The 26,307-nt window shown below is 40.0% G+C and overlaps 1 long non-coding RNA gene across 1 annotated transcript in view; it reads right to left on the bottom strand.

The window, feature by feature from the left end:
* Positions 1–26,307, bottom strand: part of LOC110400792 — a 148,386-nt gene that overhangs the window by 8,795 nt on the left and 113,284 nt on the right. The window contains exons 3-4 of the long non-coding RNA XR_002440079.1: positions 25,943–26,237; positions 22,142–22,250 (exon numbers count right to left, since the gene is read on the bottom strand). This is a non-coding gene — a long non-coding RNA (uncharacterized LOC110400792). The remainder of the gene's footprint in view (positions 1–22,141; positions 22,251–25,942; positions 26,238–26,307) is intronic.

Genomic DNA, 26,307 nt, shown 5'->3' with positions numbered 1-26,307 from the left:
GCAAAGTTAACCACTCACACCCATGTCTGGAGCCTCAGCTGGGGTGGATTTGCACACACCCTGTACCAACCAATATGGGGTGGTCAAGGCATCTACGCCACATATGCTCAATAATTTTGTTTCTGGGACTGATGTGCGCAGAGGCAGCTGGAGGGCACAAGAACCCCTACTGTGAGCAACTCCAGTTTTTTCCTAATAAATTCAAAGTGTGCAGCATGCAATAAAAGTGTCAAACTCTTTCCTGCAGGATGCTTCAAATCCTAAAATTAACATAAATCCTAAAAGTAGCTAAATAATTCACAAAAGAAAAAGTATATCAAAGACTAATAGATATAAAGAAAAGCCCTCTGGCTTAGGAAGTCCTTGAGTTGTGATTTTTTTTGGAAGCTGTGAAAGTATTCTGGGAAAGTACCACCAGATCCTTGCCTTTTTATTAAAATCTTTCCCACATACCCACTGCTGGCAGCTACAGCAGAGGGGTCCCCAGGCTGCACAACCTCTGAGCTGAGGTCATGTAATCATTTTTCTGTTCATTGCAAGTTCTAATAATTAGCAAGGAGATACTGAGTTTCCTTGGAGGGATTGCTCCAGTGCGACCACACCACTTGCTATTTTATGCCTCACCTATGCTACGAAAGAGACTACAGTGGGCTTGGTATTAGGAGGTGCTTAATATTCCAACAGGACAAGACTGGGACCAAATACAATTATATTAGTACTTTGCCAAATATAGAATTGTTGAATCAAGGTACACTTTGACTTTGAACTGTGAGGAGACCAGAATCAAAATTACTTTTCCACATTTGTGGAGTGACATTGGGAGACAAGGAGCACTCTCCTGATGCCAGACTCAAGCCTTTAACCTTCACAGATCTTGTGCTCAGAGGGGAATTTTGGCTGGTTGTGTCTTGCAGGTGTTTCTTGCTACTGGGAAAATAGTTCCTGACAGTTTTAATATAATTGCTCTGATTAAAGGAAAAATCAAAATCTTGGCTTTCTAGGTACCTTTTTCTCAGCCTTTATTATTCTCCTTTGGAATCTGATTTCATTTATTTGACATTGTTTCGTGTTTTAAGATTCTTATGACACATTGCTCCTTTAATATCTTTTCTGGTGGGACCATATGCTTGTCGGAAACACTCCTTGTCCTCGCCCAGAAATGCTGATAGAGATAGGAAGAATAGAAAGCACTAGATATACCATTTATTTAATAATGATCCTTCTTATTTAAGTACTACTTCATTAGGTAAGTGACCTCTTGCCTTATCAAAATGAATGTGCTTCCTATTCCATTTTGCAAGATTCATCTTTAGCCTGGTATCAATGTTTTGAGAAGATATATAGCCTGTAAAGAAAAGTTATGTATTCTGTGTATTCTGCTTTGCACAGGGACAAGGACAGTTCAAGTGGTTAGGACACTTCTCTGATATTCACCTGTCTGAACTACTATTGACTTTGCACATATCTAGGGGATATCACTTTATCTCTCTCTGCCTCTCCACAGACCCATAGGTCCCGTTGCATGCTGCTGCCATTGCAAGCAGTCTTGTGGACTAGACACAGCATTTCTAGCAAGAGTAAATAACCCTTCCTTGTCTCCTCACCCTCAGCACAAACAGTAAGTGAGCTGAAGGTGATGAGAAAGCAGCAGGGCTTTGGAAATGGTGGCAGGGAGTGCATGTTTGTTATCTTTCTGCACTATGTTTGTCAAGTTGAAGGTACAAAGCACATCCCTCATGAGGTACCTGCCTGACATATCTGACAGCTTTTGAACACTCTGGCTCCTTGACTTGCTCTTGACAAAGTTCAGCAATCTGCAATCACTTCACTTGTAGGTCACTATCGACAAAGTGCCTAGGAGGCTGTGAGCTGCACAGCCAGGAGGAGCCCAGAGCCCAGGTATCAGAGCAGGAGAGAACGGTCTGCACTCTGCTTGGGCCTGTGCTGGCATGTATGACCCAGTGCTTTGACAAATAGGAATGGAAACTTCTGTAAAGCTCTGAGGGTCAGGTGCTGAGCAGCCTCACTGCTGTGCTCAGCCAAGCCACCTCCATTTACAGCAGCTGAGGAGCTGGCTTGTCATCTTCAGTCTAGCTTGAATATCATTGGGCACAAATTTTGTATTCTTAATACATAATCACAGACAATCACCAGCCAAACTGTTCTGATATTTAAACTTGTTTATAGTCCCCAGGCTATTAGTTGTGATGACACATTAACAGATAAGAGAGCTTTAATTTTCTGGGGATAGTTCCACCCTCTGGGGATAAGAAACACAGCAGAAACTTGTTTTGATTAGCAAACTGAAGGAGGCACGGAAATCATACAAAACAGAGTGTGAATTCAGCTGCTGCTGGAGCAGCCACCTTCCCTTATGGCACATAGAAGTGCTCCAGTTACCAGGAGAGGAGAGGTTTAATCCCACTTGTACAACACACAAAGGGGAGTTTTGTTCCTTTCCTCCTAACAAGTGCTCTTAAACTCTTTTTCCTCCAAGGACAGATGTGGGAAAGCTGCATACTCATAGAATCATAAAGGTTGGAAAAGACCACTAATATTATCTACCGCAAATGTCAGCCTATCCCCATCCTGCCCACTCAGCGTGACCCTCAGTGCCACAACTACACATTTCTTGAAGACTTTCAGGGATTGTGACTCCACCACCTCCCTGGGCAGCCCGTGCCAATACCTCACCGCTCTTTCTGAAAATAATTTTTTCCTAATATCCAACCTGATATCCAACTAAGATCCAACCTCAGCTCTCATCCTGGACAGCCCCTGGGCAGGTTGCTGAGCAGTGGATCCCAATGCATGTTGCACTGTTGCCAGTGGGAGGAAGGCAAAGCCGGCAGAAATATTTGTGAGCATCAGCAGCCTTGGGATCCTTTATCTAATAAGGATTACATTGTCATATTCTCTCTTCTGTGATGAGTTTGTACCCACATACAGTAATTGCGACATCTTGAACTGGGTCAGTCCTCTCCTAACTTTCACTCACACGCTGTGTTCCTAGCTGCCAGTCATGATACTGCTCAGAGAGGTATCAGCAGCTGCAAGGAACACCCATCTGCATTATTTGCAGATTTGGATTTCACAGTACTGAAAGACATCATATGAATGCAAAATAAAGCTGAGAGAAGGAAAAGCAAGAGAGAATCTCTCAGATCATAAAAAAGCTTCAAAAAAGGCCATTCAGCCAGAGCAGTCTGCACAGACAGTGCACTGTATATAACAGCATATGAATCAAAGTGGGACAAGCAGAAACTAATACTGAGCAGCAATCAGAGTATCTTAGAAAAGCAGAGACCTGTCCAAAAGAAAAGGGAGGGGAGGCAAGGAAAGGTGCCCAGGGGGAGGTGTTTCTTGTAGAGGAAAAAAGATCAGAAAAAGCAGAAATGTGAGCCAGGTTCAATAACATCTCCCCAGCAGTGAGCACAGAAACCAGTGTCTACAGCTAACAGACGTCTCAGCAGAGAGAGGACAAGCACTTATGTAGTGCTCCAGCAGGAAAGCGAACCTACGTCATCCTGCTGCTGCGCTGGCAGGTTTCAGGCAGTGGGAAATACATGCTATTTATAGCTCTGTAGCCACAATATCTCCAAGGGCCTCAACAGTGTCAGACCTCCTCTCTGAAAATGGAGGGCACTCCACAATAGTGAGGTTTTTCTGAGAGGGCAGAATTCAAACCAGCAATGTATTACAGGGCTCACCCTGGACCCCACTATGGGTCAGGTCCCGTGGATGCTCTGGCAGCTGTTTTTGTCCCCCAGGCAGCTCAGGGATTCAGGAGAGGTGGAGGATATGCCTCCGCTCTCCTTCCTTCTTCTCATTTGTGTCTGAGATCATGCGCCAGCCTGTCATGCTCAGGATACCTAAGCTATGTCATAAAGAGACTGGATATTTTGAATATAAGTGTCTCTATCTCAGAAACAGAGCTACAGTTTATATCAGAATAATGATCCTTAAACGCCAAGCTACTGCTGGACACTCTCCTTTAATGCCTCTGTGCAGAGACTTCTATCCACAGATTGACAAATAGCCTTCAGCTCCACCTGCAGCAAGGATTAATGAGGCTTCATGAGTCCTAGTTTGTGAAAGAAACAAAACTGATCAAAGGCCACCCTTCAACCCATAGCCCTCTCCCTTTTGGTATAAGATGCCCTATGAAAAACAAATGATTATTGATCAAAACTAGCAAGCTATTTAAATCATATGCAATTCAAATTCCAAATTTCACAGACCCAGAGATGATGAATTTTCTGGGTTGGCTCAAGTAGTGGTTAAGTTTCTTTATAATCCTCATTGATTTAGAGTGGCTCATTTCCTGTTTACAATCCATTTTTCTGATGCACAGCACTGTGCTTGGTTGCTCGGTGCTAATGTTCAGAAGCATTTGACTCTCAGGTGGTACCACAGCATACTTGCCATTTCCATCCTTTAAATACTTGGTATTTCTTTTCAGATCTTTTGAGTAAAAAGTGTATTTCCTCCCATCTACTTTCCCTGTAGTCAACTCTGGTAACCTCTATCAGCAATAAGGAAGGGAGAATGATGGGGATTATGCTTATTCCTTTTACGTGAATCCTTCTACAATGTGTGCAAATGCACTGGTTGTAAAAAACAACTGATGATGCTTACGCTCCAGTTTCCAACAACTTATTGCTCTGCTGTTAGCAGCTACTTTAACTCCTGACTGTGAAGAACTATGTCCCTGGAAGCATACGGGTGCAGAACTGCACTCAGGTCACTGGTGCAGCATGGAGCTGGAGCTAAGAGCTGTGCCTCCAGGACAGAACAGAGCACTTAGTGCTGAAATATAAACGTTGCACATTGTGAATATCGTGGTGGGGAACAGATCCTTCAGGTCTCAGATTCATCTAGCATCTGCTAAGCCCTGACCTGCAGAGCCCAGGGGACTCCTTCCCCTGAAGAATTAGCTTCAGTGGGGAAGGAGAAGAGAAACTAAACACCAGCCCCACCAGGTCTTTGGTGTCTCACCACTGACTGCTTCTTCACCCTCAGGACTGAGCTAGCCACGGTGTCCATTTCCCAGGACTGCTTTATAGGATTTACAGTACAGGCCAAACACACTGTGGTACTAATGAGAATAACCGTGGCCTGTGGAGCCAGAACCAAGCCCAGCTAACCAGGTGTCCCCTTGCCCATTAGCTGATGCCAAACATACACAGCACAAGCGTACAGTAATGCTTACTTCTATACCTAACTCGAGTCCAAAAATCTGCAGGTAAAGGAAGTTTCTCTGCCAGAGGGAACATCTTTGGATTTAATGCACCTTCATGGATTTTTTTAATTGCTTTCTGAATTCACGTCAACTTCTTGTTTTCTGTGCAGTGTCCTCTTAGCAATGAGCTCAGAAGATAATTAAGGAACATCTGAAAAATCATCCACTTATTATTTAAACCTGCTATTTGATTCCTAATGATGTAATCTGAGACAGTGCATAATTGTATTTTAGTCTGCAGGCCACCTAGAATACTGTAAATCTCCTACCATATCCCTGTAGTCATCTTTTTGGAAAGCTGAAAAATCCTGTTCTAGTTGTTCCTCACACAAAATCAATACCGTGATTTTGGTTATCTTTCTTGCCTTCTGCAGTAATGCTAAGAGGTTTTTGAGCAACAGAGGACAAAATCCCTTCTTTGGCTTCCTTCATTACCATGAAGCTTGTGTGCTGTACACTCTGCAGATGCATTGTCCTTGCTCCAAAGATTTTATAATTTATATAGACCAAGTCTGGTAGAGGGGACACTTTTCATTCAAAGAAAAAAGAAGAAAAAAACAAGAGGAGGGGTGAGAGAAAAAAGAAAAAGGAAAAATGTTAACATCCCTCCGTCCTGCGCCCCTGAAACTATCATAGAATAAAGATTTGAAGTCAGATCTCTCTCTCAGTCCTTTGCACATCTGTCCTGAGCTTAAAAAAGAACTTCAGAACTCTACAGTGACCATCCCTGGATGCTGGTTATATCCTATAAGTATCAGTTCAGATCAGGTCAGAATACTCTTCGATTCTTGAGTAGTCATGTTTGACAGTGTCCATTCTTACTATTGTCCATTCTGAGAAAGAAAAAAAAATCTAACTGTTAAAAGCCTTAAAATTTGTATCTTTGTTCAGATGTCATTAACTGAAACAGCTTGATGAAGGAATTACATGTTAAAGAATCTCTTTCCATCATTTTAGATCTCAGCACTTAATTTTCTACTTCAAAGGCACCTATGGGGTTCTCTTTTAGGAGAAAGAAAAAGTGGAGACCCCGTAAAAGGACAGAAACAATACTCAAGTCTCAGTGAAAAACAGGTCTCCACCATCTGCCAGAAGGCACATAACTTCTGTCATAAGAAATTTGAAGAGTGGCCCTCACGCCGCTGCATGTTGGAATCGAAACTGAGCTGCTTCAGAAGACATTTAAGAAATATTACGAGGAGGAAAAGCTACACAAATGTATCTTTCTTTGGCTATATATTATCTCTAAATTCTGCCAAGACCAGAAGATAATTTTTCCTGTAATGAATCAAACTGCCCTTAGGATTAGTTCTTCAAAACAGAGCTCAGAAGTGTCTCCTCCTTAAAAACAAATATGCACTGGAAGAGCGTCCAAAACCTTGAGGAATATAACACTTGAGCTTCCTTAGAAAAGAGCTGTCAGTTTGTGGGTCTAGAAAGTCTAAACCGTTTTTGCTTCAGGCTGTTTATTTCAAAAATTGTTTACAGCTACATTAAGGGACACTGCAAATCATAGAATCATAGAACAATAGAATGGCCTGGGTTGAAAAGGACCTCAAAGATCATCTAGTTTCTACCCCCCTGCTGAGTGCAGGGTTGTGAACCACTAGACCAGGCTGTCCAGAGCCACATCCAACCTGGCCTTGAATGCTTCCAGGGACGGGGCATCCCCAACCTCCTTGGGCAACCTGTTCCAGTGTGTCACCACCCTCTGCGTAAAAAACTTCCTCCTAATATCTAACATACATCTCCCCTGTCTCAGTTTAAAACCACTCCCCCTTGTCCTATCACTATCCACCCTTGTAAAAAATCCTTCCCCCTCCTGTTTATACGCTCCCTTCAAGTACTGAAAGGCCACAATGAGGTCTCCCCGGAGCCTTCTCTTCTCCAAGCTAAACAAGCCCATTTCCCTCCAACCTTTCTTCATAGAAAAGGTGCTCCAGCCCTCTTGGATCATCTTGGTGGCTCTCCTCTGAACTCATTCCAAGAGCTCCGCGTCTTTCTTGTACGGGAGGCCCCAGGCCTGGACACAGTACTCCAGATGGGGCCTCACAAGAGCTGAGTAGAGGAGGCAATCACCTCCCTCTCCCTGCTGGCCACTCTTCTTTTAATGCAGCCCAGAACATAGTTGACCTTCCGTGCTGCAGTCACACACTGCTGGCTCATGTACAGCTTCTCGTCCACCAGGACCCCCAAATCCTTCTCCGCAGGGCTGCTCTTCCCCCAGGTTGTATAAATACCTGGGATTGCCCTGGCCCAAGTGCAGCACCTTGCATTTGGCCCTCTTGACCCTCATTAGGTTCACATGGGCCCACTTCTCCAGCCTGTCCAGGTTCCTCTGGATGGCTTCCCTTCCCTCCAGTGTATCGACTGCACTGCTCAGCTTGGTGTCATCTGCAAACTTGCTGAGGGTGCACTTGATTCCATCATCTATGTCATTGATAAAGATGTTGAAGAGCACCAGTCCCAAGACTGAGCCTTGGGGGACACCACTCATGTCCGGCCTCCACCCTGACATAGAACCATTGATCACAACCCTTTGGCTGCGACCAGCCAACCAGTTCTTAATCCACCGAACGGTCCATCCTTCAAATCCATACCTCTCCAATTTGGAGAGAAGGATGTGGTGAGGGACCATGTCAAAGGCTTTGGAGAAGTCCAGGTAGATGACATCCATCGCCCTTCTCCCATCCACCGATGCTGTCTCTCCATCATAGAAGGCCACCAGATTTGTCAGGCAAGATCTGCCCTTGGTGAAGCCATGCTGGCTGTCTTGGATCACCTCTTTGTCTCATATGTGCCTTAACATGTCTTCTAGGAGGATCTTCTCTATGATCTTCCCAGGCACAGAGGTGAGGCTTACTGGCCTGTAGTTCCCCTGGTAACTCTAACAACTCTAGCCAGCTGACACTTTCTCATTCAAGAAAGTTGTATTCTTTTTATTTACGCATATAACTTTCTAAGATGGCAACCTTTTGGTCTGACATTGCTTTTGTCTCAGGGAAAATATTTTTCAGAAAAAATTACCCACCTTTACTGGTTACAAGAATGATGTTTGGAAATTGATAATTATTTTAGCCACATTTAAATCTGCTAAGGGTATCTGTGAAATACTCGAGTATATCCTGAATTTAGGGAAGGATGACACTGGCAATTTTACTGCAACTGAGATATCCTGATAGAAGGTGTTATGCATTTGAAAATGCACTTGGTTTTAATTAATATGTTTGACAAAGGAATTTACATTTATTGTTTTTTTTTCCTGTTTATTTAATCTCTCTACTAAAATGATCTGTGCAGAACTTTTGAAATGAGTTTCAAATGACAGTTGAAATGACATTGATGGTTGTTGACACAAAAATTTGAATAGCAAAATGCTGTGTTTGCTTTTCAAAAATAAATAATTTGTGTAATAAATTTGCAAAGATCTGTCAAAAAAGACACAATTAAAAGTGATCCAGCATGTAGTCACCCTCCTTCTGTTTGTATATCACCAAGCAGGCTTTAGCTAACCATTGTTCTATTCACCAAACACCAGATTCATTCAGTGCACTGTGCATTTGCCGTAGGATAGGAGAGAAAAAGGCTTTTGTTTGTGGAATTCTTAATTTTTTTCAACGAAGAATATAAAGTCGTCAGGAGAGTGCAAAAAGGAGCAGCAGTCCTTCGTCTACAGGAATGAGATACTGCCCTGAGGAAGGGGACAGCTCCCTTATACCACTGACAACACTGCACAACAGTTCTGTACACTTCATTTTCTATGAGCCTACCTTGGGCACAAGGGCTTAAATATGTGAAGCAGAGAATACTGGCCATTGCAGTGAAAACTCATGGCCTCATGCAGCATGCGCTGCTCACTGTAAAAAAAATTAAATTGGGCTCTCACAATTACAGATACTTGTAATCTTGCCTTTTCTGCCATAGATTACCACCTGTACAAGAGAGAAATGATACTCAGAATTGTTATTAAGATGCTATAAAGGTAACTAAGTCAGTGTTTGCATGCAGCAAGGACCTGCAATGTGGAACACCATGGAATGCCCCAGTGGGAGATAGTTTTGCTCTCACAGCAGAATTTGAGCTATGCATTGAACAGCAAAAAGGAAATCAGGTATTGAACTCACAAAGTGTGTCGTCTATTCTGCACACCAAGCGAGACTCCAATCCTGTGCAAAAATAGCCTTTGACTGATGTACCTGTGCAAGGTGGCAAATTAATGGAGTTGGGACAATTTTACTTGCAGCATTTCTTAGTTTCAAGTGCTGAGCTGTGCAACCTTGATAATGTTCTTTTCACATACTGTTTTGTGTGTTATTACTACCTATCTCAGCCCTAATTTAAAAATAGAACACTTTTATTGAATGTCTCTTTTAGGACGCATTTGGAGCTAACACTTGAAGGTGCTGATAACTTGCCAGTCAGGCTGAAGGCTATTGGCTCTATGACAGCAGTCACCATCCGAACTCTGAAAATTTCAAAACTTCTTTCCAAGTTTTAGGATAGGTATTCCAAAAATAAGGCAATAGAAAATCCCTGGCTGCTTTTAAAATGTTTGAGTTAATTTTGATAAAATAACGTAACTGGAAGAAGAAGCTAGTTTCTAAAACAAAGTTAGCAAAGTAGGATAACACTCCAGGCAACCAACTCCCACACCTTTTATCATCATCATTAGTCATTTTTATTGCAGCAGCATGCGGCAGCCCCTGCTGACGTCTGGGCTAGAAACCAGACAAAGACAGCAAGAATGATCCTTAGCCCAATCAGATTACAAAATTACAACAGAACCATGTATGGAAAGGTGGGGGAGAAAGAGCTGAAGGTTGAAGTGAGCTGCTGAAGGTCGGCCTGTACATTCCCAGGAGGCCCAGGCACTGATCCATGGGAGCAGGTCTCCCTTTGTCTTGCCTGAAGAGTGAGCATGGTGTGAAAGTGAAGTGAATACTCAACTTGTCAAGATCCAGTGATTCTGGGGAAACTTCCCAGCTGTGCAGGCTGCACAGCTGGGAAAACATGAGCAACATAACAGCTCATTTCTGCATGGCCACAAGTGGAGCTCTCTAGCACAGCAGAGAAGTGGGATTCAAGATGGAAAAGGCCATGACTAACTTGCCCAACGCTTGAGAAACACCGCAAGGATGGGCACTAAAGAGAGAAACAGCACTTCATTTATTTTCAACCATATAACATGGAATAATAAAATGGCTGATGTTTGGAAGGAACCCTGGAGTCATCTGGTCCCAACTCACTGCTCAAGCAGGAATACCCAGAGGTGGCTACCCAGGACCACATCCAGATAGCATTTGTCTTGATGTCCATCAAAGGAAAATGTAGCAAAATACACATTTATCTCCCTAAATCCTTAAGAAGAATTACCAATGTGCAATCGAGTACTCTTAATGTAAGAAGGCAGTAAAATATTTTCAGTTTTGTATGTGGCTACATTCTTGAATGTTTTTGAAAATCTCCAAGAATGAAGACTCCACAACTTCTCAGGGCAACCTCTGTCAGTGATTGATTGCCCTCATAGCAAAAACATGTTTCCTGATGTTCAGAGATTTCCATTGCTCAGCAAAGGATATCACCTTGTGTATGCAGCAAAACCATCAGTATTTTTTTTTTTTTGCTAAACCTTATTCCTGTTTGTATTAAAAAGATACAATGATCTCGCTATAGATTTGGATAAATCATTTGCATATGTCTTCTGTACAGTATGTATAACCACCATGTTATTTCTCTGTCTGAAGTGGGTACTGTACTTTGTAAGGAACATATCTGGATAGCTAATATAATGCAGCATACACATCATGTTGCCTCAAGGTCATAATAAATTCTATCTGTTTATATGATGCATTCTGACATACTCTAATGTAGTGCCACTAATTTAAAACAATGTCCATATGAAAAGTGAATAAAATCAAGAACACAGCCACACATAAAACTGAAAATATTTCACTGTTCTCTAACAGTGTATTCAGTAGCATATTGGTAACCCCTCTTGAAGATTTAGAGAAAGAAACATATATTTTGCTACATTTTTCTTTGGTGGACACCAAGCCAAATTCTATTCACAAAACCTTAAGTAAAATTACTGTTAAAAGGAAAGATAACATTTATTTATGTTCCTAGAACTGAGAGCCAAGTTTAGCCCTAATTTTTTGACGTATAATAAAGTCTTTAAAAATGTTGCTTGCAATAAAGTGGCTGCTAATAATAAGTAAAATATTCCTAGCACATAAATTGTACAAAATTAGTCACTGGAAATGATTGTGCGTAAATCCCACAGTCCATATAACATACAGTGAGACCGCTGAGTCCCACTGAACTGGAGTGATAAGTAAATGAAGAGCAACATACCTAAGAAACAGTGGTTTGGTAAGACTCCAATTTCAAACTCAAGTGTTTCAAAACCAAGAATCTTCTATTTGTTCACACAGAACTGTTTTCTATTCTAACAATTGTTATGTCATACCTATAGGACTGATGCTTTCTCAGTTAAGATACTTTACTAACATATCTGTTTGGCTCTGCTCATATTTTTTAAAGCCAGATGGTCCTGGAAGGTAATGTTTATCTATATTTCTTCCCGTTTCACGCTGTAAGAAAGTGCCAGTGTGTACTGGGATAAGGTGGCTGGAGCAATGAGCATGCCAGTAAAAAAAGAAGCCTGTGGCAAAAGACCAACTAAAGGGAAGATGGCAGCAATGAAACAATGTTCTTTAGGCTCTGGTGAGAGGATGGACTTTCAGTCACAAACCAAAACTGGGAAATGAGCACTAATCATAGAAATGATATTCAGATATTTCTTGTTCACAACATTTAAGCAAATTCTAGGGATAGAAAAAGATGTACAAGCCTCCAGAAGTTACATATCTGGAACTAAATGCTAAAATAACAACATTAAAAACAAACATCCTTCCTTTCAAAACAAGCAAGCAAGCAAGCAAGCAAACAAAAAACAAACAAACAGAAAACCAAAACAGATGAACAAAGAAAAAAAAAAAAACTAAAGATGAACTTGGGCCAGATATCTCCAAAGACCATTGGGGAATTAATTTAAAAGACTAAAGTAAATATTAGTTTAACCTGAAAATTGTGATTTGAATTTTTTATACAGTAAGAAATTCATCTGGATTTGCTTTATTATGTGGGAAATAAATTGAACACTCCTTGAAGTACAAAAGAGTGCTGGTTCGATTATGGACTGAGAAATTATACATGCTACCACTCATGGACAGTGGTAAACATAATTATCTGTTCAATGGTACCTCAGCATTCCCAGAATTCAGAACCTATCTATAACATAGATTGAACAGATAGATTTACTGACTAATATTAGATGGGAAAATAAAACCACGTGATTGAAAAATTGGAAGTACAAAGTACCTTAAGATACAGAGCCACTCTACCACTCATCCAGGAAAAAACTGAGTCAGAGTAAGATGAAATGTATTATTTAAATTCCTGGAGCTTCTCTGGCTTCAGGGAATCAAACACTCTTTCTTGGTTTCGAAATCAATACCCTACCCTTTGGACCACATTGTCTCTCTGGACTATCTGGTTTAAACTGATGTGGTTCAGCTTCAGTTTATACCAGTTGAAGTCTTGCAGCATAAGCTTTTTAACAAGTCACTTTACAGCACCAACAATTTAATTCATCTTAACAGAAATACAGAAAAAGGAACAGTAAAATATCTTTTGACCTTTGCTGTTGGCTACAATCAAACCCATGCAATAAAAAGAGCAGAGAGGAAATTTAGGACATATGCTCAAGATGATGAAAGAAATGCTTGGGCATGTAACACAGTACACTGAAGAAACCATTCAAGAATAATTCATCCTGCTGAAAATATTATTCCCATAAGGCTGCCAGGGTCAACGTCATCTCAGATTATGCACTGTGCAAGTGCCAGCCATAAAAGAAGGCCCATCCACAGGCCCTATACTCTTGAGCAGGAGTCAGTAAACACTAGCAATTGATCTGTAGCTCTGGAAACATCAAGAAGGAACATAAAAAAAATACATATTCCTTTATTGGTTATTGTTCATATTATTTTGCTAAATAAGAAGTCAATGCAGTGTTAATCAATGTTAATGATGAATGAAAATAAACTAACACAACTCAGAAAAAAATCCTCTTGATACATGGGAAACCTTAAAAGAATCCCCTTTGTTTGAAGTTGTTTTTTTCCAAAGACTTCCCAGCTGGCTAACAGCATTCATACAAGCCTGTTTAACTTAAGAATTCAAACTGGGTCCAATTATGAGTATCCTATCAGTCCTTAGCTACTCCCAAATGCCACTGATACAGCTAACATAGCTGACTCTTGTTCTTCTCACAGTGCTGGACTGTATGCCACCCTCTAAAACCACTCTTTCATGTTGAACCTGGAAGCCACATTGTGCATGCCTTGGGCCTGACAGGGGATATCCTTTTGTTACCCAGAGACTTTTTTCTGTTGAGTCCAGTATGGTCATTGCTTTGCTGGGACCACAAACAGATCTAGCCTGGCTATGCATCTGAGGAACCCTTTCAAGTTACAGTCAGACATTACAACCATACTTTTCAACTCCTTATTCCTCTAGATACTAAACACAGTCCAATAATTCATATAGAAACTCGGCAAAGCCACTGGTGACTGAAATGCAGCCAGCTCTGGAGTGAGGCACTGGTACAAACAAAATAGTCATGTCAAATGGTCCAAAGGAGAGAACGTATACTTTTTTTCTAAGGAGACAGTGTATGACAACATTATATAGCAAAATATCTCACAAATCAAAAGACATAACCATTCTTTGCCAAAAACTGGTGACCCTAAAAGTTCATAACTGTACATTAGTACAGCAATTATATTAGTTTTCCCATATTTTAAAAACCCCTGACAAAAGTTTAATGCTTCTGATTTTTCTTTTTAAGTAGAAACTAAGATTTACACTAGACAAATTCCAATTTAAAGTCTCAAAGGGGTTGACAGCTGTGTCAAAGAAAGCTTTCTCATGGCACATGCTCGTGGGTTGATTTTAACAGTGAACATTTTCTTTCCAAAGGTCCAATCTTTATATTCATTTAATTATTCAAAAATCTGTCTGTGGGAAAAAAAATCTGCCTGCATCTCAATTACATTTGCCTATATTTTCTTGCCCATAGTTCATGGTTCTTTCTTTGAGTTGATTCCAATTCTTTCCTCTCTTCCCCAGTCCACTGGAGACTGCTTGGAGAGTGCAAGCCCAAGCAGGAACCAACCACAGGCAGGGGTGCTGCAGGCAGCTTCAGAGCAAAGAGCATTGCTGCAGGTCCCTGTGTCTGTGGGGGAGCGGAAGACAGATACAGGCTGGTGGAGTTCTTTCAAGAGAAATCATAGGGTTTTACGACTCAAAGCTCTATTCAAGCCCCACAAATAATCCAAGAACCAAGCTTTTCATGAAAACCCACTGGCGCTGTTTTACTCTGAATAGCACTTCTTCTTGGACTACAAATGTCAAAAGTATCTCTGCAGTAATGCTTTTGGAGGCTGGCCTTGGGAAACTCTTCATAAATATCTGTCAGTAAGGCTGGGTAACTTCCCTCCTCTGATGAAGTCATCCACTCCGATCACAGCCTCACTCCCCCTGGGGCTAAAGTAAACATTACTGAGGAGGAAAAGTGCATGACTTATAAATGCACAGCACTACACCACATGCAGGTATCTGCAAGTAAATAAGAACAGAATAGATTTCTCATAAGCATCTGCATACATACCATGCTCCACCAGCATGATGACTGTGTCACCCTCAAGACGCTTCACAGCCAGATAGGGACAAACTCTCCCATACCATACTTGCAATAACATTTTTTCTATATGCACCTCTTGGCAGATAGTAATTGCTAAATTTGCAAAAATGACTGCTTTTCATAGATGTCACATTGCCTGGTCTCAAAAGCCTTAATCCCTCCATCAGCACAAGTCTCTGTTGCCTTTTGTTTCCTTATTCTTTATTTCTTGTAAATGCTATTTATTTATTTATTTTTGTTCTGTGTTGTCTTACTGTCCAAATTGTAGTGCTGAGATATTAGTAGGCTTTTCATCTAAGAAACTTCTACATCTGTTTTGACTTTATTGTTTTAATTTTATTTTTTTTTTTAACAATGCAGTAAGCAAGGCATCTGAAACCTCCCAAACTTGGCATATAAATTATTCCTGCTCCAACTTGCAGTCATTTATAAATGACATGGGCTACATCTCTACTGCAGTCACAGGACTGCTGCACATTAAATTGTGCTCAATTAGCTCCAGCACAGCCAGGTGGGAGCAGAAGTATCCCAGACAGTACTAGGGCCTGCATCTGTCTGAGGAGCAGCCACAATCCTGCAACAACTCTTAGATGCAACCCAAAGCCTACATCCTACCATCTTTCATCTGCCTTTACTTAAAACCGCTAGATCGATGCAGGCTGGGTGCGTTTCTGTGGGTTTTTGTTACTCCAAAGCAGTAAAACAAAAACAAAAAAAAAATGAAATAAATTTTTGGGTACAGAAACAAGGTGCAAAGCCAGAGTCTGATAATATTTGCTGCCATGGCAGCCATGTACACATGCCTATGGTGAAAACGAATGGTGGTGCAATCCTGTTGTGGGAAAAACCAGTGGCACAATTCTTACCAGTTCCATCAGGAATTGGATCAGGCCTTGAAAGCAAAAGTTGCTTAGACAAGCAATACTGAGAAAAACAAAAAACTACATCTCATAACTGCTATTGAATATTTCAACACCATATCTCTACGTTAGTCCTGGAAAATGACCCGCGCAGTGAGTTATTAGCTCCAGTGGCCTCAAAGAGGATCACATGGCAACAAATACTCACAGAAAGTCCCTTCTTTTTAGATGTCCTGTTTTAACTTAGTAACAGCTTGTGCTGAGAACAGCTCCTAACCTGTTCAGCAGCTTTGTTATCTACATAGGTTGCTCTGAAAGTAACGCCTCTTATTTATTTTAATGGAAACTACAACAAAGAGCACAATAGCAGTATTTGACGGAGCAAATTATTGGCTACAAAACACTCTTTTACAATGTAGTCACCACCATGAGCTATGCATTTTCACCAGAGATGAACAGGACCCTGCATTTCACACTTGTAAAATCTGCATGGCCATCTGGAATGTGGTTTGTCTTTCAAGTTGCTGCTGCCACTGCTGAAACGCACCACCCACCACCTTGCTGCTCACATTCACTGCTTGGTCTCCACAAACATTCAGCAAGTGTCGATGAATGTTGATGGGTACTATTTTTTCTGCATGGAGGTATTCAATTCCACACCTTTGCCTCATATGCACTTCCACGTCAGACACCATTTTATCAGGCTGCCCCTCTGCTGCCATCTGTCACATGGCAAAAAAAATGGAACAGAATATTCGTGAGTATGTTCAGCCTTTAAGGCCATATCACCTCTCATGTCACTGACAAACATAATAAAACAAGGAGGCATTACTTTTGGAGCAGCCCTCATAGATTGGGAAAACTTACATACACCCATAGAGACATCAGCAAAGATCAGTGGCAAATGACCTTCACTGCAAAAAAGCATTTAAGATGATAAAAGTATTATGCATTCACACCAAAAATCAAGATAAAAATCCATGTGTAATGCTAATAACTAGGATCAAGTACATGGCAATTCAGCCCGTGAAACTAGCTACTGATCCTTGCCAACAGTTTAAAGAAACAACTACTGCCGCTGCCCTCATGCCCACAGCTAAGCAGGGGACTGTGCTCCAGCTCCCTTCTTCACTTTCCATGTGTCCTTCAGGAGAACCAAAAGGTTTCCCTTGAGTTAATGGTCCTGCAGAAGCATACACTGATGTATTTATTGTATTCAAGGTTATGTGGAAAAGCAGCAGCCTTGCATATTTGTGCTGTATCACCCATCAGCAGGCTAAGGAGGGCCAAATCCTGATAGGGTTAAGCCAGTCAAGTTAGATCAGTGAACACTGGCTGAAAGCACAGACATTGTTTGGCATATATCTTACACTGCCAGGAGAAGCAGTCAGTGAGCAATGCAGTGCTTGACCTGTCAGCATGATACAGAGCATTTACATAGCTTTTTACAAACATTAACAGATTAATCCTCACCTTGGGACACACAAGCAAGGTTCAGTGGCCCCGCTGAATAGATCTGGAAGCTGAATCACACAGTGATTGTAACCTGATTTCTGGGAGAACTCAGCATCTTTACATCTTATGTAAGCAGAGTAAGGGATGAGACATTGCACATCCAGACTGGGGAGATGTAGGTGTGAAGCAGATAGCAACATCAGCTCAGCCACATGTGTCTGTGGAGAACTGGCACTATGGGGACAACCTGAAGGGCACATTTTCTGGCTCCTCAGTTCACTCCAGCTGTGACAGTACCCAGTAGGATGGTAGTGCCCACCCTGGCACAGAGGACATGTGTTCATATGCAATGCACTGTGGAAAAGTCCTAGCTGGTTGCAATTCTCTTATGAAATCAACTACCCATAGCATTTTACCTCAGTGCATTTCAGTAGATTCTATTTCTAAAAGCAGTAGCAGTTATCCTGTGCTAACACTCATGTGAAAGTTGAGTCCCTTGCACAAATCTTGGCCTTGGCAATGAGGAATAGAGAGGACCTATATCAGATATAGGCTGCAAAACCATACTGACAGAGCTTGTAGACCAAGGCAGAAAGTGAGACATGGCAGTGGCTGGCGAGGAGCACTGCCTGTTTTGTTCAGCCTCCCAGGAGACATCATTTTTGTACACATCATTTATACAGCTGAGGGATCTGTTCTTAGCAGTGTCACCCAAGGCTGAGGAAGAATCAGCTGTAATTTGCAGGAGTGCTGAAATCAGGATCCTAGGGGGACAGGACAGACAACATAATCACAGCTGTGCTGGGCTTGCAGGTGGGATGGATGCACGCACCACAGGGGAGAGAGGCTCAGCTTATACACACCTGCAGTGGACAGATGCACCCAGATACACTGCTGTGAGTATTAGGGATGTGTGTCCACATGGGCTGAGGTAGACACAGAAGGGGCCAAGGGAGGATGAGTCTGGACAGGCACCTGATGGGGATGTGTGAGCAAGGAGTATATGCCACTGGATTCTTAAGATACATGGTAATCCATGCAACACTGTAAAAACGTTTGAGATTTACCACTAAAGAACCCATGTCAAGAAGGTTGCCCTTGTGTTATAAAGGAAATTGCTTATTGATTCTATTTGCATGAGGTAATAATCCCTTGCTTAACCTGCAGGGATCGAGAAAGACTCTTTCCCTCTTCATGCAAAACTTGATTTCTACAAGTGAAATGTGCATCTCCAGGTAAGGTTCCAGGGAAGGACTATGGTTGGGAACAAGGTGTGAGGCAGGGTACAGTGCTGCTTCTGACGCTAAAATCCCTGATGTCCAATTGGTGTGCCTTCTGTGTGTGCTCATATATACACTGAAATCCAGGTTAGAAATTGGAAGTGAATCTGATTGCAGGATTTTCCTTATATCTGTCATGTCCACTTTATTATTATTATTAATATTATTATTTATAAGGACATAAGGTGATGTTTAGTGATGCTTTTAATCTGTCTCCTCTTGAGAAATATTGCATATACAACTTGTGGTCTTTTACTAGCTTTCTAAAATTCAGTGAGTAGGACTGGAATTATTCTGTGTTCAGCATGCATGGATGGAGCAGGTACTTTGTGGGTCTTTCTGCATTCAACATCTTTTGCATGCTTTTGGGGCTGGAGTTGAGAAACACTAGAGCCAAAGATGCCAACAAACCCTTATAGTTCATTAAGAAAGTGCAAGGAACAGATGCAAGACTTGAGGAATCACAATCAGGAGTTGAAGTAATGGACAAACACTTCCTCAACAGACTCATATATGCTAGTGCTATTAAAACCGTAATAAAAAGGTACAACACATTTCACACTCAGGATGCTCTCAGTGACGTGACACACTGAAACACTCTGATCATTGCAGGAAGTCAAGTCAGAAATACTGTTCCCTTTATAATATGCATTGAGTTAACAAAATCTCTGGGTGGCTCCAGCATAATATAGATTGTTTCACATTTTCATAACAGCGTTTTGAGAAAACAGAGAAAACATTCAGCTATGCTAAGCTCCAGAGTACCTTGATGTAACATAAAGCATCTGCTACTTAACAAAAACACAGGAATCCAGCATAAACAGAAATGACATTGGTGGAATGGATGTTTCTTCCAAAGGAAAGCTTGGATTTCCTGCTTTGATAAATACAGATAGAGAACAAGCACTATGTTCAACAGCACAGAAACAGTACTATCCTAAGGATCTTAGTGGTCATCCACTAAAAACCACTTTCACAAATACTTTAAAATCTCTTCAAAAATTCTGTCTTCTTCTTCTAAGTATTTTACTGATTCTATAGTCAGTGAAATGTTTTTTGTGCTATGAATGTCCGAACCAAAACCTTTCAACCAATTTTTGAATCAGATGCAAAGTAAAAAACAAATCCCAAAAATACACAGGCCACAGATCTCAACAAAGTCTTGCTATCTGCTTTCTGAGTCCAACAAGTTAAATGACTTTGTTTTCAAGCATTGAACTTGTCTTCCTTAAAAGAACTTCCTGATCCTCTTAAGATAGTTCAGTATCACCTCTCTTTGCCAAGAGTATTGCTAGGTTATGGCATGTGTCAAAGTGAAGTCCCAATTTTTCTTAACAACTACAACACAGTATCAACTGAAGTAGAATGTGATGGTTTTCAATATCCAAAGTCACTCATCATAAAGTGATAAGTCTCAAATTTTTAGAAGTCAGATGTTACAGATATGTACTTCAATAATTTCTTTATTAGGTAAGTAACAGACTATGCAAAGACTGTTTTCTAGTCATACCACTGCTTACTGTCTAGCTTAAATAAGGAAGGGACAGGCATTGTCCCATTCTTTTTCTCAGAAAGAGCTGCACCAGACATTCTTGACTCAATTTGCAACTAAATTGCATCAATGTCTACTGATCCCTTTGGCTAACTTTTTTCACCAACCCTGTTCTTTTTGAGGATCTTACCCTGAATAAAATTTTAGGTATGAACATCTGTGGTAATCATCTAGTGTTTCTTAGCCAGCTAAAATCCACCTTTCCTGTCAAAGTTCAAAAAATACCCTATCATAATAATTAGATTTATTTTCCTGGTCTATTAATGTTGTAGAAAATGTAGTAAATGCTATAAAGCCCATGCTCAGATCCTTAAAGGTATTTGGATCCCTTAGTCTCTGTCATTTAAAAAAGAACTGTGGGACATATGAAAAGTTCTTAAACATCTCTGAGTTTGAACTTAAAACACATTTATATATTTTAATATCCAAATTGAAATGCAAAACATTTCTGCCCTAAACGGGAAAGCCTTTCAGAACCTATTTTATTGTATCTACAGATAGGAAGGAGGGCTGAGGTCAGCAGGGGATGACTCTGCGCCATCGCTGCTGATGGTAAGGGAATGCAGGTGCTCCTCCTGGCTGCCCTGAGTTCTGTCTGTTGGAGATCACTATATTGAAGGAGGTTATGCAATTGCTCACTATAATTGAGTATTTATTGACTAAGGTATTTATTTCCATCCTTTTTCCATCATAAGCCAGTAAGTTAATGTCTGGAAAAAGTAAAAGGGTATACTTGATGCACTGGAATGTATTTTAAAAGCTCTTTACGATGCTTCTCAGAAATGAAGGATAAGTGAGGAAGTGCTGCATTTAACCAGCTTTCATACTCTTTCACATTCACTGGGGAAGTACAGCTCCCTTCAACATCCAGAGGTTGTCACACCTGGAACTGTACAAGGAGTGTCTGTTCCTCTCTGCTCTGCTTAAGTTTCTGGGACTTTCTGCTGTAAAACTCACTCCAAAACTCTCGCACGTTGGCAAAACACTTTTCCTTCTTCTGATAGTGTACAAAATTTTCTAGGATTTGTATTAAGATGCCAGAGTAGAATTTTTTCTCAAAATTCTGATGTAATTTTACCAGCTAAGTACTCTTATCAAGCTATTTCTTTTTCATAAAGAGGATAAAAAGCTGAGAGATTATCTTGGACAGGGGAGTCAGATTGGCATTAATAAAAATCTCTGTTAGGTACTATATTCTCTGTGTCATCTTTTTGTGCACAAGTGCTGTACTCATAATGATCTGTGTGAATTTTGGATAATAAATCATCAGACTTTTTATGTTTTAACAGAGTTCTTTTTTCGTGTGTTTAAATCTCATTCATTTACCAAAAGTCCTCAAAACTATTCCAGAGCCCTAGAGCTATCATTAAATCCAGGCATCATAAACAGATACATATATATGTACACACCTGAATCTGCATGGGGTGTTTAGGAAATTACTATTTAGAATTTTTTTGTTTAATCTTCTAGGATGCATTTCCTCCGTGTAGTAAATCAATTACATAGTTAAAGGTTACATTCAAACAGAACAGCTCAGGAGAGAAAAAAGAATTTTTTAGGACAACTGTGTCACACTGGAAAGGAAGTATGCATCAGTAATTCCCTTTCACATTTGATACTTCAACTAGTATTAACTTAAAAGTCCAAATGCAAGTCATTAAGCAAAAAATGAAGAAAATGAAGAACAACCTTGCAGGGACAGTGATGAACTGAGAATGAGGGCATTTAGGTTCAGTTGAGAACTCTCCCCTGACAGCATAGCCTTGGGCAGTCTTTTGTTCCTCAGTTCCTTATCTATTTAATAAAGATATTAATACTTGATTAATTCTACTCCTTGCCTGCATGCACTTGGAAGGCCTCTCAAACACTTTTGTAGAAGAAACTACATCCTCTGGTATCTGTAAGACTCAGAGCAGAATAGAGGCCTGCTTTTTACTGAAGACACAAAAATAGTTAAAAGAGGGAATTGCAATCAGAACTTACATCTACCATAGAGCTGGTAGGAACTGCTGTTCAGTGTCAGCAATATAGGGCTATGCAAGGGGTAGTGCTGAAGATGGCCCTTCAGGGAGCTTGCAATTAAAGAGCTGACCTGTAAGAGACAATAAATATTGGGACAGCTATGACAAATCTAGTTTAAAAAAAAAAGCAACAAAATATTTCCCTGCAAAAAAAAAAAAAAAAAAAAAGAAATTTTAAATATTGCCGTTCATCACTGAGAAAAACAGTTATTTATGGAACTTCTTGTAACAAAAATAAAAGAGTCTGAATAACAACACTGAAACAAAATGTGTCATTTGAAATCAGTATTTTTATACATATGACTTTTTAGAGGTTTGTTTTTTTTTAATAGTTTTGCCTTTTCAATTTCTTATCCTGGTTTGTGGAACAGAATGGTGCTGATCAATTGAAATTTCTCATCAGATGAATATATTTTTCCTGTGTTTATGTTTAAACAGTAAAACTTTAAGATTCTGATTTTTTTCATTATTTTTGTGGGCCTAGCAAAACCTCAGATTTTTGCTGGGTCTGGAATCAAAATCACTCAAGGCATTCCAGGGACAGGAACTTCTTATCTGCTGCATTATTAAAGTACTTTTTTCTCAACTAGAAATTGCAAATATGGAAAGTATTTCCATTACTCAGTGTAACTGCCCTGACAATGTAGACACTTCAGGATCTGATTCACATAGTTTATCTAATGAAAGATTTTGAAGAGTTTTCAATCGTTCAAGAGATTTAAATACATATGTTTTCAGCATCAGACCCCTATTGAATAGTAACCCAAAGAAAGGGAAATTACTTTCACTTACTTTAGAATTCACAGACAGCCAAATATAGCTGTTATATGACTATTTAAAGTAAATGATGAAAAATGGCATTAAAGAAAGAGCTCTGTCCATGATTGACAGAAATGTCTGCTAAAAACAATGACCATCATGAACAAAGGCTTCTTTCTCACAATCGCACACTTCTTAGAAAAAATCAGATCTTCTTGCTATGTATGTGTTGTTATTTTCGGGATTAATGAAACAAACCTTTTGCTGCATTAGAGTACTGGACACATTTTAAAGGTTGCTATTCTTGTTTTTTTCTAGCGTTTTTCTTTCTTCCACAATGCATAAGCTAGTGCAAAAAAAATTTTTATACATTGTATTCTGAAAATGAACTGTTCTTTATAATTTATAATGAAGAAAATATTACTTCTTATGTAATAAATATCTTAATATAGACATTTATAAGCACAAAATATTGCATGGTGAAAGGAAACACAGAAGTTTTAATGTCTCCTGTGACAGTATAGATATCTATATTCTGTAGGAAGTTCATCACTTCATCTTGTTTCTGTACCCGAAAGATAAACAAGTTTCTGGATCTAGTAAAGAGCTAAACATGATGTATTAACTAAATGAACGTATGTAATGTAATATATTAGGTAGCTTGATAAGTCTCTTTGTACTTAATAATAGTGAATGGTTCTATAGGTTCAGTAATAATTTAACGGATCTTTGTTTTTGATGAGTTTCCAAAGCTATTGACAAGAATACCTAGTAACAATATTAACAGAGTCACATAAATAAATAAGGCAATGAATGTTTCTAGTAAAAATACACTCATCTTGGATTTGGAGACCACAAATAAAAGTAAACTTTGCATATTCTGATAGTTATTCTCTAACAACGTGTCTGTACAGTTGTATGATCTTCAAGAATGCAATTGACCTATTTTTCTTGTCCTAATTGCAAGACTAAAGGATACACATGGGTAAAACAAAAAATGATTTTGTTTAGAAGAGAAATACAAATTGTGCCTGAAGCCTAATAAATCTGTTGCCATGACAATCAAAGAGACTGGTCTTACAAAATCTTTCCTAATTTATTCACATGAGTAGTTCTTACTCATATGAGTTGTCCCATTGATTGAAGTAGACCTGCTGATGTGAGGGGAGATTTGCAATAGGAAATTTGAATTTAGTATGCAGTCCTTGTTCACATAAAGAGCTAGGGAGACCATTTCTACAACTAAGAGCTTCTTCCAGCAGGGAAGATTGGAAGAAGACATTTACAAGTTACGTTATCCTTCCTCAGTTTTTCTTATTGATTCTTATAATATTTGTGCATTTTAAATAGCACAATATACAAAAATCTACTTTATTGCATGTGTATGTATACATTGAACCTTTATTCTTAAAATCAAGTCTCGTTCCTCGGAATGCTACAAGAAAACTGCCACACTACAGGAGGATGTTTGCATCATCTCAGTTTCCTCCTGCTTTAGTAGCTTGAAAAGACTACATTTCCATTCTCTCTTTAGAAATTACCTTGCGAGGTCTGTTCACTACAAGGGAAGTATCAGGATCTGTGACAAAATTTGATTTTTGAGTAGAATTTAAGCTCTTATACTAAGTTCATGACATTTGATTTGGGCTGGCCTGAGTTTTGCTTTGGTTCTTTGCATCTATCCCACTCTCTGAACCTGCAGCCAGGACTTCATCACCTCCATCCACAGCTGGGGAGCCCATGACAACGGCCACTCAAATCTGTACCTCAACCGTTTCAACCCCTGTCAAGTCCAGAAGGACTTGCTGGAGATTACCCTCAGAGCAGGGGCAGGCCCTCACCTTGGCTTGCTCCTCAAGGGGCAGCCACCTTTCCCTCTTCAAACTCCCTGATCAACAAGAACAGAGAAGAAAATATATATGTTTACCATCAGCACTCTTTCATTTTTTGTTCTATCCTATGCTTTTGAAACAGGAATCCAGAGAAACTAGGCTTTCCAGAAAGCTAAGATGTTCTTCCATCTCAGTACACTCACTTTATAATTCCTGATCAGCTTGGCTATTTCCTGATAATGACCCTAAGTTGTAGTGAGTTGAGTATTTAGTTAATAATATCAGTTTGCACTCCTCTACCACCTCTCACCCAGGAAGATGAAAACATATTACAGCTCTTGAGCAAAATCTTACAACATTCATTGAATTCATTTATAATGATTCCCAACACGCAGCTAGTAAATGACAGAAATTACCTGATGCAAGACCATCTCATACTAGGTTTTGCTGTGACTTAAGTCATCAAAAGTAACACTGTCACAATTCATACTGGTCATTTTTTTTTACTTTCTGATGTGTAAAAGGATTTGCCTCCCCCTGTATTTAAAACACAGCATCCAATTCTGCATTTGATACCTGTTTCCCACAGAGGGAAAAAAAAGTAAATCTTTTGTACCTGCAGATCTTACATTAGGTAGCAGACATTGTAAACCCTTCTATAGCTTTTGTTTATCCAGATAATATAGTTTCATTACTGATCCTATATTACTACAGGACCAATTTTCTCTATTTTTCCCTTCTAGCAGTCAGTACACAACTGAGGTGCAGGGAAAGTGTAGCACCATAATCCCAGAGAGACAGAGACAGAGAGGAAGGGGAGACAGGAGAAGGGGAATGGAGGGAGGGAAAAGAGAAATATCAGAGCAAATTCTAAAACATCCCCTTTAGCCTGGAAATATACCAGTGTTCCAGGGCAAGTGCAGCTGATAACACAGGTACGCACAAACACACACACGCAAACACACAGAGCCAAAAAGCAAGGGAAAATGACAGAAATGATCTTACAAAGCTACTGCAGTAATCAGGACACTTGCTCCTGGAAAACAACCATACTGACAGACCTTCTTTTGTTTGGTTTGTATATTTTTTTCAATTTTCATTTGGTTATTGGTAGCATTTTCAGCTCTCACCATAGCAGAAATATGATTATTAAGGAAAAAAAAAGGCCTTACCATGCAGTGCATCAGGAAGAGATGAGAAGCACAGAGCATGCTGCAGAGATCAAGCTCAGCATGGCACTCAGATATCCTGTGGAACTGAAGAAAATTGTCCAACCCATTCTTCCTAACAAAGCGGACAAGTTTTCTCTAGGCTTGAATTTTTCACCAGAAGTCAGATCTTTAAAGTGCATTATATTTCCTTCTTCAGGAGATATTTTTCCTGCAGTTAAGTTTCAGCTCCGCAATGCCATTTCCAATCAGCTCAGAGAAGTTCTTCATTCCCAGATTCGTGGCGTCATCAGAGGGACTCCAAAAACAATTAGAGAAAGAAAGAAAGAAAAAGAAAAGAATACCTTATTGAAGCCCTGAAATTGCTA

This window comes from Numida meleagris, chromosome 6 (assembly GCF_002078875.1).
Source record: "Numida meleagris isolate 19003 breed g44 Domestic line chromosome 6, NumMel1.0, whole genome shotgun sequence".
NCBI lineage: Eukaryota > Metazoa > Chordata > Aves > Galliformes > Numididae > Numida > Numida meleagris.
This window is presented reverse-complemented; position numbering and strand designations above follow the sequence as displayed.